Source organism: Melozone crissalis, unplaced genomic scaffold (assembly GCF_028551555.1).
Source record: "Melozone crissalis strain CALT ecotype California unplaced genomic scaffold, PUWL_Pcris_2 ptg000002l_1, whole genome shotgun sequence".
In the NCBI taxonomy this organism is placed as follows: domain Eukaryota; kingdom Metazoa; phylum Chordata; class Aves; order Passeriformes; family Passerellidae; genus Melozone; species Melozone crissalis.
In genome coordinates, this window is record NW_026535780.1 from 2,200,159 (window position 1) to 2,219,569 (window position 19,411).

The 19,411-nt window shown below is 40.8% G+C and overlaps 1 protein-coding gene across 4 annotated transcripts in view; it reads left to right on the plus strand.

Annotated features, from left to right (window-relative positions):
• The window catches only part of TSNARE1 (t-SNARE domain containing 1), a 470,571-nt gene that overhangs the window by 309,156 nt on the left and 142,004 nt on the right, over window positions 1-19,411 (plus strand). The gene's annotated exons all lie outside the window — the stretch shown is intronic.

Consider the following 19,411-nt stretch of genomic DNA (forward strand, 5'->3'; position numbering starts at 1 on the left):
AGGCAAGATTTAAATAGATCTGACACTAGTGAAGAAACAATTAAACCTAATTTTTGGTGACTATCAGCATGGTTTCCTTACATCTCAAGAAGAAGAAAATTCAAGTGCTGCTTTTCTTTGCCACGAGCAATGAGCGTGGAATTCATTGCAGCTCAGCTGATGCATGAGGTGGGATCCATCTCACCCAACTTTGGGTGTATCCAAATCAGGAATTAATCACTGGCTGAGTTGCCCAGGTGCCCTACATCCTCACCAGAGATTCAGGAGGCATTTTCATTTCATATGGCTGCTGGAAGCTGGGATCAGTGATGCCACAGGATCACCCAGACTATGGGGTTTGTACCAGCCCCAAATGTGGCCTGTGCTGCATCCCTCAGCTCCGTGTGGATGTGCCAGACCCCACAGGGCAGCTCATATCCAGATTTTTGTCTTTAGATGGGAGTGAGCCACACTGAGCAGGAGAGATCCCATTTCAGGGCAGTTTATTCTGCCTGGCTTGAGAACACAAGCTTTCGTTCCCTCACAAAAAATAAATCTCTAATTAATTTTGCTTTAATGCGGCTTTAATTAATTTAATTCTCTATTAAAATAATTAATCCTAATGTGGCTTTTGTGTGAGTCTTCATCACATTAGGACACTTTAATCTTCTTTCTGGTGCTGGGCACTCCCTTTGAGGCACTTTGGGGCAGTTACTGAGGGCGTGGGAAAGCGGCAGGAGGAATCTGAGAGCCAAGCCAGACTGCAGAGGAAAGATTACAAAAAGAGTTGCTTAAGCTAAAAAAGAAAAGATAGAGTTGAAGATAAAGGTCTCTTGGTACATAAAAGTCTGCTGCATAGAGGAAAAGAATAATCACTGCTTTTTTTTCTTTGTTTATTACAGTTGGGAAGAACAAGAAGTAATGGACTTAAGCTGCAGCAGGAAAGAATCAGGGCTGATATTAAGAAAAGCTGTTTAATGATAAGGAGATTGAAATACTTCCTGGGGAGATTTTAGAGTCTCTAGCACTGGATATCTGTAACAGTATCTGGTGAAGCATATTTCAGGAATGGTGTTTGTATAATTGCTTTTACTGTTGCCTGTCAGATCACGCTGCAAGGTCCAGTGTAAACAGGACATGTTCATATTGTATCACAAAGCATCATTATCTAATCAGAAAATGCTGCAGCCATGAATCATTCTTTGGTTTTCATTGTCATCCTTTCCTCATCCCCTGCCTTCTCCTCTCCAAAGTTCCTGTTTGGAAACTGCTTTAGGGGCCAAAATTGCTGATTTAGTTTGACAAAGGTGATGAGATTGAGCATTTTCTGTCAGGTCTGCTTAGAATGGGTGCTGGGGACAAATCATAGAATCATGGAATGGCTTTGGTTGGAAAGGACCTGAAAAATCATCCAGTTCCAAATCACCTTCACTATCCCAGGTTGCTCCAAGCCCCACCCAGCCTGGCCTTGGACACTTCCAGGGATGAGGAAGCCACAGCAGCACCCTATACCAGGGCCTCACCACCCTCACAGGGAAGAATTTCTTCCTAGCATCCCATCTACATCTACCTTCCTTCAACTTAAAGCTATTAAATTCCATAAACCACTTTGTCCCAGTATTTTCTATGTGGCTTCCAGGTGTCCCAGATTTGTTGTCCAAGCGATTTCCACAGAAGTGTGGTCAATAAAATCCTGGTGTGTGTCCTCAGCAGTCCTTTGGATGAGGCAGCTGAGCCACACAGGCATTGATTTGACATTTGTGGGAGCTGGCATTGTGCTCTCTTTTAAGGGTAACAGATAATCACCACATTTCACTTTAACAAGCTGTTGGAATTCTGAGTTCTGGTTATGTTTGATTAGCATCAGGGCTGGAAATAAGGAGGGTTTACAGGAAGAGGGAAAATGAATGTGATGGTAGAATTCAGGAGGGAATGTATCCCTACTGCTGAATTAAATAAGGCCGGGGGCTGTCCTGTGAATCCAAGGCCTGGTTATGTCCTCATGATTAAATTATGAAATAGAAACATGGAATGGCTTGGGTTGAAAGTGACCTTTAAACGTCACCTAATCCAACCCCTTCCAATGAGCAAGGACATCTCCTGTGCAGAAAGGGACAGAATCCAAACACTCCACTGGGAAAGGCCCTTGCCCTGAGCTACACAGGACCATTCCTGGGGCATTCCTGGGGAGAACAGGACAGAGCTGCACCCAACACAATGCATGGATGATGAAGAGCCACCATTTGTGTCTCTGCCTCATCCCTCTTTGAGTTATGAGTACAGAAGCAACTGCTTTGTGCCAAAGCTTGTGCACAGACACTCTTTGCTTATTTTCCCCTTGCCCCAGGGTTTTTGTATGACCATGATTTAGACCAGGTCTGAGACACATCCCTCTACATCCTTGGATTACAGAGCTGTGAGGTGCCTCCATGGGAGCAGCACCTTTGCCTGGGAGATAAACTGAAATTCAGCCCCTTGCTCTTGGTCCCTTGGTGCCATTACTCTGCCCTTCTAGCCCATACACTGTGCTGAACCCAACTTATTAATTTGTCTCTCTGTCTTGGCCTTGGATCTCCTTGATTTCCTCTCTGGAGGTCCCTGACCCTTAGGGTGACCCTGATTTTTGCCACTGGACCTGCTCTGCTCTTGCCTTGGATCCTGAACCCTTGTGTTGCAGACAATTTTTCATGAAAATATTTTCATTAAGATTTTTTCCTGCTGAGAAGCTTCAAAAACCAAATGTAAGCAATGGTTATCTGCAGCTGTGGAATGCAACAGGTGCATCTGTGATTAGCCCATCTTGGATGTTTATCATTAATAGCCAATTACAGCTCAGTTAACTTGGACTCTCTGTCCGAGACACAAACCTTTATTATTCTTTTCTTTTCTATTCTTAGCTTAGCTAGCCTTATAAAATGAAACTTTTTCTTCTATTTTTTTTAGTATAGTTTTAATGTAATATATATCATAAAATAATAAATCAAGCCTTCTGAACATGGAGTCAACATTCTCATCTCTTCCCTCACCTGAGAACCCCTGTGACCACTGTCGCACCCTTGGTGATGAGGGTGCTGACCCAGCTCCCCTTCCTGTCCCTCCTTTCCTGGTTTGCCCTCCCTGGAAGAGCAGCTTGAGCTTGCAGCTCCCTGGAAACTCAAAAATTGTCTCAGGGGTGCATAAACTTACTCACTTTGAATGGTTTTTAAGAAAGCTGAGCCCAATGTTCACCAGCTCTGGTTGTTGTGCTGTGAATCAGAAGAAACCTAAATTTTATTTCTGATTTTCCAGTCAGAGATGAACTTGGTGTGCTCTTTGTTCAATTCAGTGCTTTTTTGTTTTGGCTTTTTCTGTTTTATTTTTTTTTTTTTTTTTTTGATAAAACAGAATAAACAGAAAAAAATTTATAAACAGAAGAAACATTTTTTGACCCATAGATTTTCAAATAGCTCTGGTGTGATCAGTGAGGATATTGAATAGCTGTTTTACTACTGATGCTACTTTTCCAGGGCCAAAAGAAATCCTGAATTTGATAAGACATGGCTTTTTTTAGTGCTAAAAGAGATAATAGAGTCAAAGTGAAGAGGGGACTGAAGCTCTACTTGGACCCTTGGGCTCTGATAGAGACTAATCCCAAATAACACATGGAAATAAATCTTTTCCACCATGATCACAAAGCTGATGGTCATTAATTGTCCAAAAGCCTCTATAAATGGCAACTAGAACTCACAACTTTTAGGAACAGATATGCTGGAGGACAAAGGAGAGATGACATATTTCTGTATCAACCTGGAAATTCACTGTAGAGAGTAAAAGAATGCTGAATATAGGTGCTGCTTGCATAAAGCTGAATTGTGTTGGCAGGGAAGACATTGAATTCTGGATATTGCATTTAGAGAGGATTTAAACATAGCAGAGGATCAGCAGCAAGCCATAAAGTAAGACCTGAAAGTCCAAGGATTTGGAAATGAGAGCAGCATGCCCAAGACCAGGCAGCAGATTGATCTATGCAGCAGGAAATGAGAGCACAGAGAAATACAAAGCAGCAGAACTATGTGGGAGACAAAGTCAAGCTTACTTTTAATTTTTTTTTTTTAATTTAAGTTTCTCTCTAAATACTTGGAGTGCTCTCCAGCATGCAGCAAAAGAGCCACCAAGTCATAGCCTGCTTTGGGTGCCATTGCCTTGGATCTGGAGAATCATTGTGGAATTGGGACAGGAATAATCTGGCAGAAAGAAAGCAGAATACAGCCCCCACTCTGACCATGCTGCTTCTGCACCAGCTGAGGGATTTTGTCTTGTTGTTATTTAATTCCAATATTGTCTGCTTTCCCCAGCCCCAGAGATTGTGAAATTCCTGCTGTGCCTGCTGGCTGTGGCACTCACCCGCTGCATCCATGGCCATTGCCACCAACACCCAGTGGACACCAGGGTTTGGATTTCATCCCCAACATGTTCCCCAGCCTTTTTGAGCAGCCCTGCCTTCAGTGACAGGCAGTTTGGGTATTGTTTTATTGTTTTTCCCTGGTCTTCCTTGCATTTTAGCATCCAAAGCTAGTTAGGATTGAACAACAGAAAGAAGTTGTTGAATTGGTGTTCTCCAGCAGATCAATCAATTTTGGTGTACCTACTTTGTTTGCACAAATGAATAAATGTTGGCCCCTGTGTAGCCATCCACAGATGGCTCTTTGGGGAGAAACAGGCATAAACTTGCAAAGCTTTGCCTCATGGCTGGGGTTTTTGTGGTCCAGCCTCTAAATGCAGTTCCAATCCCTGAAGCCCAGGTAAGGAGCCAGCAGAATTTCTTCATCATAAAATCAAAACAAAATAATTTCAGATCTATTGATGGAGAGCAATAAGAAAAGGACTCACCTCCAGAAGGTGGAAGGGAAGACCTATTTTTCACAGAATTGCAGAATTGTTGGGGTTGGAAAAGACCTCCAAGATCACTGAGTCCAACCTTTGACTGATCACCACCTTGCCCACTAAACCCTGTGAGAAAGTGCCACATATTTTGAACACTTCCAGGGATGGTGACTCCACCACTTTCCTGGGCAGCCTGTTCCAATATTTAACCACTCTTTCAGTGAAGATTTTTTTCCTAATATCCAACCTAAATCTTCTCTGGCATGACTCAAGTCTGTTTTCATTGTCCTGTCCCTAACTGCCTGGGAGAAAAGGCTGATCCCAAGTTGCTGAACTTACCTGGAGCAAGATGAAAGATGGGGAGGGATATGTCAGGGGTAGAGCAGCATCAGGAAAAGACCTGAGTAGCTTGAAAAATCTTAGTAACTTCAACTGTAACAACACACCAGACAACAACTTGTATTAGAAGGGCTTCAGCACAAGTGCCCAAAACTCCCCAACCTCAGAATCACAAAATCAATAGGCTGGAGATCCTCAAATCCAGCCTATCACAAAACACCGCCTTGTGTTTTGTCAACCAGATGATGGCACTGAGTGCCACGTCCAGCCTTTCCTTAAACATTTTCAGTGATGATGACTCCACCACCTCCCTGGGCAGCCCCTTCCAGTGTCTGATCCCCCTTCCAGTGAAGAAATTCTCCTGATGTTCTCCCCTGGTGCATCTTAAGACCATCTCCCCTTGTCCTGTGGTTGTCTGGGAGGAAAGACCAACCCCAGCAGGCTATGTCCTCATTTCAGGGGGTGGTGGAGAGTGGTCAGATCCCCCCCTGAGCCTCTTTTCCCCCAGGACAAAGCCTTTGTAGCTCCCTGCAGGTTCATTCAGTCTGTCAGCACGCTGAGTGCATTTATGTGCAGTTAAGCTGCACCCTGAGCTGCCTCTGGCTTGACACCTTGCTAACAAAACATGCTGGCCCTTGAAAGCTCTGTCAGATGTCAACCTGGGAAAAGCTGCAGATCGATCCAGCCCTGCTGTGGCAGTGCAATTCATTGGGTTTTTTTCCCAGTGTGGATGTCCCTGCTGGCAGGGACTGCTGGCAAAACAGAGACTACAGCACTAAATGTATAAATTCATACCAACATCTGCACCCCAAAGGTGGCAGGTGAAGTTCCTACTGCTCCTGTGTTGCCATGGAGCAATATCCATGTCCATGCCATGTCAATGTCCGTGCTGGATTTGATTGACAGTCAAGAACACAGGATTTTTAACAAAAAAACAAGATTTACTTGCATTTTGCTCAGTTTCCTTTCAATCACCGAAACCATGTAATTTCAAACTTCCTGTGACTTTTCTTGTGATAATCATAAATGGTTTAGGTTGGAAGGGACCATAAGGATCACCTAGTTCCAATCCCCCTGCCCTCAGCACTGTCTTGCTCACTCTTTTTTAGATTGTATTTGTATTTATGCTCTGTTGTGCAGCTGGCTGGGGAGGATTGTGCTGCAAAGCCCATCACCCACCCCACCAGCATCTGGGAAAGCCCTGTGTCACCTCCAGCTGGGAATGGTTCAGCAGCACTCCTGTATATTAGCTGGTCTCATTCTTCTTTCATTTTTTGTTGATTTGGTTGATTGGTTTTTCCCATGTTTCAAAGAAAAATATGAGGACTTTCTATACTCCTGTGAGAAGTATTATTCACTCCTGTCACATTGATCATTTACTTGAATGGCTTTTTGAGAATGGTTTTTTGGTCTTCTTTGGGAAGCACTAAATATCCCTTGCCATGATGTTAGTCCAACACATTTGGTTTGATTTCACTAACTACTAAAAAAACATCCTTTTTTATGAGTTTTTTTGGTATTTATTAATTAACCTATCTCCCTAGGCCATATTTTCTCCCAGTCTTTTTCTAAACATTCCACCTGTAGCTGATTTTTTTTTACCAACCTTCACATAGGTGTGGATGCTCCCCTCCAAACTCATTTGTCTCCAGGCAAAGCAAATCAATCTGTGACCTGGTGATGCTCAAAATGAAAGCAGAAAGAAGCAGAAGCAGTGAATTATGGTATCTTTCTTGCATTTACATGAATTTTGTACATCAAGGCTTAGCCATTTCTACCTTCACCAGGACAAGGGAGGAGAGCAGGACTAACTTTGCTAGAACTCTTCCTTTATTTGAGGAGAATTTTTCATGGCTCAAATGTCAGCATTTTTGAGGTGCCTAAAATAAACAGATACATTTAATTCCTTTATGGAATTCTTATGGGGTTTTGTTTTAGGGTTTTTTGGGTTCTTTTTGTTTATTTTTGGACTAATGCATGAAAATCCAGTGAGATTCAGATGTGCACATCCATGCCCTGTGGTGAGGATGTCTTCATGTCCTCAGCTGGTGAGCATCTGGTACCCAGAAGCACTGAGTGTGAGGTATCCATGTGATTCTTGTTCTGCAGATGCTGCTCTTGACAACAAGCCAGTCTTCCATTGAAACTCACTCCTGTTTGCTTGTTTTATATTCCTTGTATTTCTCCTCCATAGCATTCTCCATCAGAGCACATCAGTGTTTCATTTAAAATTTTTCATTCCCAAGTCTATGAGGTGTCTTGGACTGAACTTGTATGTAGCTTTATTTCATTTATTGCATAGCACTTTTCCATCTTTCTTTCTTGTGGTTTTTTTTTTTTTTTGCTTTTTCCAAGCCAAACAGAAAATTTCTCTTCAGGGTGAAAAGTTGCCTTCCCCTCATGCTTTTTCTCTTAATCTGCCTCAAAGTGAGGAATGATCAGGATGAGTCAATGGCAAAATAAATCTTTTTGAAGCATTTGGGAAAAAAGGAGGTAACTTGATGCTTCATCACTTAAGTTTGTTTTGGTTTTTTTTCCCCTCATTCACAATCAATATTTCTTATTTTTTCATTTGTGAATTTCTACAGATATTTACCCCATATTCAGGGAGAGGTCAGGGGTGATAACGTGAAAGTCAACGTTTCACATTGGAAATCCCATTTTTAATCTTACAGGAAAATCCTATTCAGCAGATTCCACTTCTCCCTACACCATGAAAAGTTAAGGACATCCTTTACCAAATGATGTCCAGAGTACCAAAATTAATTAGGAATTGAAAAGGTGTTTTCTGTGGATTTGGGGTGGTTTTAGGATTTTCATGGACCCAGGATGGATCCAGGCTGAATTTTTCCCTCTCTCTGCACAGTTGCCTTATTTTTTCCATGGTCCAAGGTTTGGCAGTAAGCTTCACAAACAAATATTCTGCATTTCCCCCTGACCTTCCTGAGAGTTTCACTGAGCAAAACAAACACCTGTCTTCTCTTTAAGGTGCCCATTGCTCTTTCATCCCATAATACCAAACCTGGCCACAGCCATCATTGCCCAGAATGAATTCAGTTTATCAAGTCTGGATTTTCAGCCCTCAAAAATCTTCTTTCCTCTCCCTCAAACAAGAAAACATAAAAACTATTCCTCTGTTTGCTTTGCAGCCTCCTAACAAAAGAACACCGAGGGCGTTTGTTTTGCCACAAATGAAGAAATCTGAACTTGAGATTTACCCTACCTATATCCCTCTTCCACATGTCTAAATCCCTCAGGCCCAAATTATTAAAACTATGAAAAGAAAATTAATTCCTCCTGGATAAATGGGACAGAAGGATTGTACTGCCAGTGCCAGCCTCGATGGCATATCTGGGATGCTAAAGGGTGGTACCTCAGGGAGAAGTGCCTTGGAGTAAAGCAGCTTGAAACATGGCCTAATTGAAATATGTTTCTTTAATTGCATTAATCAGGGCCTTAATAGGATTAAAACAATTGCTCCTTTCACTTTTATCCTGTAGCTCCTTTCTTTCTTCACAGAAATTCTATATTTATGGCTGTTTGTGATTGTTTGTATTTCAATTCATATCTTAAAACAGTCTGCTTCCAGCTGAGCTCACTTTCTAACAAAGAATGGAACAGAAAATCCAACTTAGAATAGATTTCCTTCTCCTGATCTGAAAAGGTATTTGCTGTTGCGTGTCCAGATCTAGTGACCAAATCAAATAACTGATGTTTTCTGTAGTTACATTTGGAGCTGAAGAAAGGTAAATTTCAGTCTCAGATTTCCCAGTTTCACACTAGGATAAATTCAGGTAACAAGACTATTTTATAATTTGTTTTGCTTTGCTCCCCTTTTTTTTTTCCCTTCTGTTTAGAGTGGATTTTTGGAGGTTTAAATTACAGTTTTATTGTAAAATATTTACTCCAACTCACTCCACTATAAACTCAAATAAGTGCTGAAATCAGAACTTTGTCCAAGTGTGTTTTCAGGGCAGTGAAAGCAGAACTTCACTTATTGTTACCAGCAGCAGCCACCCCCAGAAAATTTCTAATTTTCAGGTGCATAAAACTAAATTATAAGGAAGCATATTTCACAAAAATCTACAATGGGCTTTAACAAATCAGAACTCCCCTGAAAGAAGCATTTTTACAAATGTCATTCAGCTGATCAGATTTTTATAAATTTGTACTTTTGTGGCATTATGTACCATCCCTGCTGTGCTTATGAGAACTGCACATTTAATTATTGATTTTTCCCCTCTTTAAAAGCAGAGGGCTGGTTTCCTGTCAAGTCTCTTCATATCTCCCTGCCTTTGTCCCCCTGGTTTCAGAAGCAGTGGTTGATTTGTTTCTGTTATATGCAAACGTTAATGAAAAATATGAAAATGACCTTGAAAAAATTTTAATCAGTGTGTTCTTTCACAATAACTATAAGGATAGGGTAGAAAGGAAAAAATTGAGCTATGGCAAAATATCTAACGGTAAAAAGAGGTCTTCCAAGTTAAATGTGAATACATTTAACATAATTTTTCAACCTTTTATCCCACCAGCCTGAGAATTGCATATATAGGTGTAGATATATTTCCTTAAGCATTCATAATAACTGCATAAATATGGAATAATCTGAAGGAAATCACCCTCATTCAATTTATTATGTTTCTCACCCATCCTGTACTTGGACACCAATCACATTATCCTACAGCAGACAGCTGAAATTAAAAAAAAAAAAAAAAAAAAACAAAAAAAAAAAAACCAAAAACAAAACCAACCAAGCAAGCCAATATCCTAAAAAGCAGCTATCCAATATCCTTTTCCTGGATGTAAGGAGTGTGAGGAGGGCTTGGCTGGCTACAAGGATCTCTCTCTGAACCTGTGCTGAATTCTCAAGCTCTGCTTCATCACCACTTGAGAAAGAGCAGTGCCTGTAGAAGATCCTCCCCCTTTTAAAAGATCTAATTCAGGATTCAGTGACTCACCCTGGCTGTTTAACCACCTGGCATTTACATTTTTAATGCCAAGTGAGTTGAACCTTACACACTGAACGTTCTGGTTCGTAGCCCAAAGTGCTCCCTAAGCAGAGGTACCTCAACAGACACTCCATGCTGTGACCAAACAAATCAGGTTTGATTCTGGTGAGATTTTTGTCCTGAAAGGCTGAAATAAGAGATGGTGGGGAATGAGGAATGTTGTAAATATCCATCTTTCCCCATAAGTAAACAGGACTAAGTGCAGGAGTTTTAAATTTTTTTCTCTTCCAGAACAGGATCATGAGTGTGGTCAGGACTAAGAATCACTGAGTTTATTTTTCATGGATTTACTGGTAAAATGACTGACAAACTTTAGGGAAAAGCAGATCTTCATAGTGACCACCAGCATAATTTTTGTTTCCAGTCTTGCATGGGTCTTACATAAGACGAATAACCCTGGCTTGTCTCCTAAGATTCCCATAGAAATCGATTGGCCCTTTAATTTTTCAAGAGCTTTGAGCTGATGAATATTGAGTTTTGCTGATGACCACTGAGTCTTTATAATTAGTCTCAGTTGCCAAACTCCAACCAAGCATTTAAGACATTGAAAAAGACTTTGTCCTCTGACCACTTACAATTCTTGCCACATGGGCCATGCTCTTAAAAAGTGGCACAAAAAACATCAATTTTTTAACTATGCCCTGAGTGGAAAAAAAAGTATTATTCTGTTCATCGCTGTTTTCAATTGTAACAGTTGCCACTACTCTATTTCCATTATTTGCTTCCAAGTTATTAGTGCTGTTATTTAATTAATCTGGGGTTTTTTGCTTGTTTGTTTGACTGCAAACAGGCGTATCTGCAGTAGGGCACTCTCTGATTTCTACATAGGCTCAAGAATAATGACCTTGAGTAGCATTATTGTATTGAAAAACTCTTTTAACACAAATCAGCTCTACATTCCCAAGGATAAATATACCAGCCAGTTCCTCTAAAAGGTTGTGAGGAGAATTAAATTCAAAAAAGAATAAGCTTGTGAGCAGTTCAGAGGTTATAGGAGGAGGATTCATATAAAGAATGTTCGATAGACTGCCATGTCCTTCTCCTCTTGGGAAGTGTTTGTGCATCACTTTCAAGAAATAAATGGCATTTTGTATAGAAATGCTTTAGCAAAATCGGTTTGCTTTTGATGTATGTGAAGTCATAATCTTGTAGGGGTCTTTTCTGTGATTCAGCTGCCCCATGTGACATTCAGCTCTCTTTATGTATCTGGCTTGCAGAAGGAAATGCATGTATCTATTCCACTAAGAATGGATGTTTTAGCAGGTGTCAGGTCATAAAATCACTTTATACCACTTCTTGGAGCAGTTTATGATCACTGGATATTGTATCTCTGGTCCATGATATGGGGCATTGCCATATTGATTAAATGCCTTAGGCTGTTGCAGGGGAAAAAAATAAGGATATTTAATCAATAGACCTGTGCTTCAGTTACTGTTCCTGTCAGGCTGGAACAGAAATAGCTCAAGAAAGGGGCAGCTTCTCAGACAATCTGAGGGAGTTAAAGTTTGAAGAAAGCTAAATAATGCCTTTGCAGACCTGTGAGGGAAGATAATCAACTTAGCAATTGCAAGAGTGGAGATTGAGTTACCAGATCAATCTTGCTTAAGGGTTCAAAAGGGCTGAGAAAGGGACTTGGAGACTTAAAAGGGAGCCCCAATGAAACAGTGGCTTAAACATGAGTGGAATAAATTCTTCTGGTTGCCAGTGATGTGTCCTGATCCTGAATGTTGCATGTGTGAGGATTAATTACTGCTCAGCTAAAGCACCTCCTTCAGTGAGAGACTCCAAGGATGAGTCTCTCTGTGACTGTGGTGTAGTAAAAGGGAAGAATAAGTTTTCCCAAGATTCCCTAACACTGTTATTGAATCTCATGGTTGTGGTGTTTTCTTGCCATTTTTATACCTGTTATTACATTACTTTAACTTCATACCTATATCTTTAGATATAATCCTTTCAAGTGGCTATTCCACCCAGTAGAAATCCAGGACAGGTGAGTCCCCCTGAGGATGTAGGAGAAGGATTTAATCCTGCTTTGAATGGTCAAAAATAGGCACCTCTTTCTGCCACATTTCAAAAGGGATATGGAAAAATCCCAAGCTGAAAAGAATAGCATGTATGAAAAAACTAGAAGTGTGTATAGATTATTGGAATGAAGACTTAGAGCAAAGTTTATTGTAATGTACATGCACTGTGCTTGCAGGAGAATACTGAGCATTGAGGGCTCTGAAATGCAGCAGAGAGAAAACACAACAAGAATCAATGCCCAGAAGCTGGAGCCAGGCACTTTATACTTTACTTCATTATTTCTAACAGAAAGAGTAATAGAAAACTGGTGGAGATTACTAAAAGAGGAGAAGGTTTTTCATCTTCTGCTGCATTGCAATCCACTCTGCTTGCCTTCCTCAGGGCTGGCTTTTTCTCTGAGGGAATTGTTTGTACCTGATGCTTGTGAAACACTGTCACAGGGAGAGTGGCAGCCTCAGACAAGCCCTGCCCTGGACTCAAATTTTCACAACACTTTAAGGAATCGCTCTGGCCCACAAGTACTAAAGATGGTAAATCGAATCTATTTGTAAAAATTAATGATTTATTAAGCAGATAAGAGATAACGGAGGAGAGATCTTAATCAGAGTTACTTACTGTACAGTGTAAACTAAAAGAACTTCTGGTAGATCACAGCATAGCATAAAACAGTGCACTATATCAAGGTGCACTATAATAAAGCCAGCAAAAAAAATAGTATTGATTAGGAGTTGTGTCACTATAGGACACGAAAGAACACAAGCTCACACCGCTGCTCTCAAGGTGAAGAAGAAGGGGGAAGTTTATTTTCTGACTCCAACATTTATAGTTTTCCAAAAGTGACAATGGATTGGAGGGTGACAGTGCCACCTCTCCAATGACACTGAACAAACCAACAGTCCATCAAATTTCTCCTCCTCCAAAAGGAATGCAAAACAATGAGTTATTTACAGAAAGTGTATGAGAAAGTTCGCTACAAGAATGTCAACATCAGAAGGCTTAGAAAATCTAAAATAATCAGGGTGACAGAGTTGATTGTAACACAACAAAATTATGATAATGTACAAATTCCTTCACTCTCCCCCTGGGAATTACCACAAAGCAATGTCCCCCACTCAGAGAAAAAACTCCACGTATTTCCAGGGAAAAGTATAGAAGATTTCTACCTTGTGAAAGTTTGGTGTGGCTTTTAAAATTGTCAAGAGAGTGTCTGTCAGCCAGAAATCCAGCTTAATTTGCCAGCTCTCACTTCAAAAGCAAGATGTTTATTGGCAACTGGGAGATGCCAGGCCAGTGGTTACCCCAAGGCACCAAAATAACTCCCTAAAAGATTTATTATTATGTACAAGAATTATTATTATATACAGCTTGTCCTGCTTGAGTTATCTGGCAGGATAACAATCAACAGATAAGGTTTTGTGGGGGGTGAGGCGCCCTGCCACAGCCTGAATTAATGAAGGTGACATAATTGCTCTCCTCATCCCCAGCCTGTGGGAACTCGTGGGATAAACCCCCTGTCTTTGCTGGCTGCCTTTTCCCATTTTAGCAGAGAGGAAGGGAGGGATTGGCTCCCCAGCAGGGCTCCTGGAGCTGGGTACACTGAGTCATTCCTGCTCGGGGTGCAAAGGACTGCTGTATGTATTCAGGAACAAATACAGCTTGACAGCCTACAAGCTGTTAAGACAACCTGACCTTTGTGTGTCTACTCCAAGAACAGTAAGTTCAATTAGCTGTAATGCTTCCAGGTCCTGTACCGCCATTAGGAAATGCCTTATTCAGCTAAAGCTGTGATTTTTTTTTTATTTTCTTTTTTTTTTTTTTTTTTATCAGAATAAAAAGCATTAAAGAAACCATTGTAAGTACTGCCAGCAATAAGGGGAAGAGTCTCATATATTCAGCAAGGTCTAAAAAAATTAATTAGCTTTATTCCTTAAATACAAAATAAATACATTCTGTCATAGCCAAAAGCTTCAGGGCTGAGTTTTAGCCAGTTGGGTTCAAGCCAAGCTGACAGCCCTGGCAGCTGTTGGAAACATTTTGGAGTAGAGTTTGGGCTGGTCCCTGTCAGTTTAGAGATCAGCTGAAATCACCGAGTCCTTCTGCAAAGACAAAAGGAATGTTTATAAAAAAGGCCAATACAGTGGAGAGAGAATCTATTCAAGGTCCGTAAGTAGTTCACATGTCCTCAAATGTCATTTAATTGCCTCAGTTTACCCCTTCTGAGGGGGTGTTGTGATCTCTGGTGATCTTGTGTGTTGTAAGTGGTTAAGTGAGGTCTTTGACATCACCACAGCATTTCCAGAAGCTTCCAGTGTCTGGGGGACAGCAAGCAAAGATAAAGTGTTGATTTTTCTTGGAGAAGAATAGAGAACTACAGTGAAAACAGAATCATTTTTTATGAGGTTTTGAGGGATTGTCAGATGAATTTGCTTAGATATTGGAGTTCTGAGGCTTCCTGGAGTGAGAGTCCATGGAAAGTTCCATATTTTTTTGATGCAGGATGTTTTTGAGATTCCTGGGAGCTATTTACCACTGAGGAGCTGGAGAAACAACAGCTTTTATCATGTTTACCTGCTGTCCACATCACACCATACAAGAAATGCTCCTTTTCTCTCCATTTCTTACATAGCATTATATGTTAGTGCCTCTGAAACTAATCTGGACCTCCATCATGGCAGATGTATCACAAAAGAAAATCCCCTCCTGAGGGAGCCCACAATTTAAATAGACTGTCCTGGGCATAGATCACCAAAAGATGATTCTGAAAAACTTTTAGTGCTGCTTGTGATATTTCAGTGGATTCAAGACACCCCAAATTAAATCTCCTTTTCCATGTGAGGTACAGGAACACGACAAACTCGTTCTGGGGCCTTCTGGATCAGCTGAAGGCCCTTTGGAATGCCCCAAAATTTTCAAATGGCACTGGGCTCTGAGACATCTGAACTGAGGCCCCACATTAAAATCCTGCTGCTTCTTTCCCTCTTGCTCCTGCCTGAGGAGCTGCCTACCCAGATTTGTGCTCTTCCCTGCCACTCAACAAACACCTCACTAAGGAAACACCTTGCTCTGATGCTCTGGTGTCCCACTTTTAATGGCATGGATAGTTACTTTCTCATGTACTATATTCCAGAGGTTTGGAATTGCTTTCCCTTTATCCATCATACATTTCTCAATGCTTATTTTTCTTCAACTGGCACCCAAACACCTTTTGAAGTCCTTGCTTCGGCTGGCATCATAGCTTCTCAGTAAGGGAAAGAAAAGAGACATTAATCCAGTTTTAAGAGCTGTTCCTCTGTCTCTCTGCATTGATTTGTGTGGAGCTGTCCTTTTAACTCTCTTTTCTGGCTGACTTCTCATTGCCTTCTGATGAGAGCCAGTCTGAAAGTGCAGGGTTGGATTTACATCGATTATTCCCTTTGTTGTCTTTCTGTGACCCTTTCTGAGCTATGAACTCAGAGCTGTGGCTTGGTCATGAAGGGCTTTTATTCCTCTCACACTGACTATAAATATGGATTAACAGCTGAATGTGACAGGCATTTGAGCTTGTTTCTCTGAACAAGGGGAAAAAAACCCTTTTCACCCGGTATTAAACTGCAGTTTGTTCCTAAGAGAGAAGCATATTGGAAAAACCAACAGCAACATCAAACTCTGCATTTAAAGTCTTTGGGATGAGAGGGACCAGCAAAAAAATGCACATGCCTTGATACCATTAAGCATTGTAAAGTTAATCTTTACAAAGAACAATCTTTACAAAAGGGCAATTTTAATTAGCTTTGTTTTCGTAGTGAGTACTTTTTTCATCTGTTTAATATATTTTTGGAAGATACACAAAGTGTTAATTTATCTATTAGTCTTTCCTTTGGAACACAAATAGTAATTACTAATAATGTGTGCCTAAATGCAATTACAGATAATAAATCTAGGACCAGTTTTCTCAGGTTTTATGTACCTGCTATTTTCCCCTGGATTTTTTATCTGTCTCTTATTCCTTTTTCTTTGCCTGTCTCCTCACATGTGTATTCTCTGGCTACACCAGAAATCTTTGGAAATTTCCTCTTTGAATAAAATACATCTTTCCATATACCAGCAACAAATCAAGATACAGCATGTAATACCAGTTTTCAACAGTTGCTAGAGTCAGTTATCGGGTTATAAAAAATCCCCCAGCCTTTATCTACTCTTCTTAGCAGTAGAATAATTCATATGTGTCATTTAGTGAATTTTTGGAAGACCAGCAGGATGCAGTCAGGATTGTATTATATGACCTTCATCAGTAAATAAAAAAAGTGTATTCCTTTGGTATTAACTGTTTTTGAATACAGATTGTCAGTGAATTTTTTGAGGAGAGGAAAAAAAAAAAGATATAATTACACTTTTGTTTCATCAATGAGTACCCAGCCCAGCTTTTATTCCTTTTTGACCTTTAGAAGTGATGCATCATCACACAAGGGTCTGAGCCAGGGTCCTCAATCCATGTGGTCATCACTCTTTGGAGAGGTTTGAATCCAAAATTTTTCAGTTTTTCCCTGCTCCATAAAGCATCAGAATCATATTATTGATTCAAATGCAGTCAGGCTCCAAGACAATGAAAAATAAATGCAGGTATAAACACAGTGCTTTGACTACTGTTTTCCATTATTGTCTTTTACATCATGTGAAATGCATGATGTGATCAGCTGGTCCATCTGCACATAACCACAGGCTGTTTGGAGAGGCCTGCCAGGAAAACCCCGCGCATTTCCACCAGCTCCTCTTCATCTGGACTTCACTGCTGGGAGAATTGTTTTCTGTGGCCATCACAAGGGCTGTGGGACTGGTGCCACAGCATCCAGCTTGCTCCTGCCAGTGGGGACAGACTGTGGAGCTGTGGTGGGGTTGTTGCTGCTGCTGGAGCTCCTCCTTTCTGCCCAAAGCCCTGTGCATCCCCCAGGCTTGCCTCACTGAGAGTTCCATGCCTCTCTTTCCCTCTGGATTCCATAATACTGATGGCAGAAACATCAGTAGGGATGTAGAAATCCCTCTCAGTAGAAACAGGAGAGGGATTGAAAGACGTGGAAAGCACCAAGTGGTCAAGGCCATGGATGATGGATGCCATTATCACAGGGGCACAGGGCTTTTGAAAAGTAGTGATCATGGATTCCAATGGAATTGTCCATGGATCCCAGTCATGGAATTGTTTAGGTTGGAAAAGGCCCTGAAAATCACCAGTGCCCAGCATTGCCAAGGCCACCACTGATCAGAATCCCAGCTGCCACATCTGAATGTCTTTTAAATCCCTCCAGGGTTGGTGACTCCACCACTGCCCTGGGCACACTCTTCCAATGCTGGGCCATCTTTTCCATGACTATTTTTTTTCCTAATATTCAATCTAAGCCTCCACTGGTGCAACTTGAGGCAGTTTCCTATCAAGAGATGCTCCTATCACTTTCATAAAAAGTGAATGTAGAAATGATTTCAGCAATTCCTTCTGGTCCATGCTGAGGGAAGTGAAAATTTAAGTGCACCATAAACAGTGTATGTACACTATGGAATACAGACATATAAAATGCCGACTTGTATTTTGATCAGTTGGTAACAGTTATGCTTTAAAAATACATAAGTAACATATGGTGATTATGGCAATGTTGATTTAATGAAGCTTTAATTGAAGTGATTTGCTGTACTGTGAAGAGAAAGGGTAACAAGCAAGATCAAATAAGCACAAAAGGAAACCAAACCAGTGCTCCTGAAGGTCTGTATTTTACCAGTACAGCTAGAAACACCAGAAGAGTTTTAAAAGACAGCTTTAATTTTCAAGGGAAAATAAGTCTAGGATTTTCAACTTTTCAAATAGATTTAAGCAAATGAAGAAGCACGTCAGATTTGACATCCTCGCCCCTGCGGCTTCATACTTAATGAAGTGTCACTAGAATCTATAAGATAAAGCAATATTTAATCCAATATCTGAAGCTTCCTCCCCTTGGACTGTGTTTTCAGCTGCAGAACTTGGCAAAGCCCCAGCCTGTGGCACTACATCAACTTCCACCTCTTGCCAGTCTTGTCCTTTGTGACGTTGACTCTGATGGATTTTACTGAAACACATTAGGTTTCATCTCACTCGTTTTTTTGGCAGACTGATGGAGCTACAGCAGGGTGGATGTTGTGGTGCTCTGCCTCGTGCATCAACAACAACACAGTCATTTAATACTTTTCTGTAATCTCTGTGAATGATGAGGATGAGCAGAGGAGAAAGGACGGACATCTTGATAATCAAATCCCCGGTGAAGTTTGAAACATTGGCTCTCAGAAATAAACTTTTGGCATACACACTGATGAAATTCACACTAGAAGAAGAGAGAAATGTGGAAAGTGAAATGATTAATATTCACAGTCGCTTTTCTGATCGCAACAGCAATAAGAGAGCGAGAGAAAACTACTAAAAATAACTTTCTGCATAGAAAATCAGTCTAAGCAGAGCCAAATATGTGAGGCATTGCTTTTTCAAACACACTGAACAGGCACTTTAGTCCATCAGGTGTGGAATGAATCTCTTAACACATTGACATGACCACAGTTCAGTCTGTGTAGCAGTAACCAATTAGTCCACTAAAGCATCCCTGTTTTGTAAAGGGGAAAGGAGAATAATCATAGAATAATGGAATCATAGAAGGACCTGAGTTGAAAGGCTTTAAAGACTTTCTCATTTCAACTCCCCCATGCCATGGGCATGGACACCTTCCATGAGATCAGGGGGTTCCAAGCTCCTTCCAGCCTGATCTTGAGCACTTCCAGGGATGGGGCAGCCACAGCTTCTCTGGGAAACATTTGCAGTTTCTCACTACCCTCTGAGTAAAGAATTTCTTTCTAGTATCTTATCTAAATCTCTCCTCTTTTAGTTTAAAGCTGTTCCCCCTGATATCACTATCTGCCTGTTTAAAAAGCTGCTCTCCTATTTTCATAAAATTCTTTCAAGTACTGGAGGGTCACAGTGAGGTCTCCCCAGGGACTTCTCCAGGCTGAACAACCCCAAACACTAAAAATTATCACCTCCCTTTTGTCTGAGTGTAAATAAGCAAGGTATGAAATATTCCTTGATTCTAACATCGAGTTTGATCTCATAGTTCCAGACTAGAAAATAATAACTTTGGATTGTCAAAAAAATGAAATCCCAAAACAACAATGCATTGTTTATTCTCATATTTAATGCTGCCAGGTGTTGG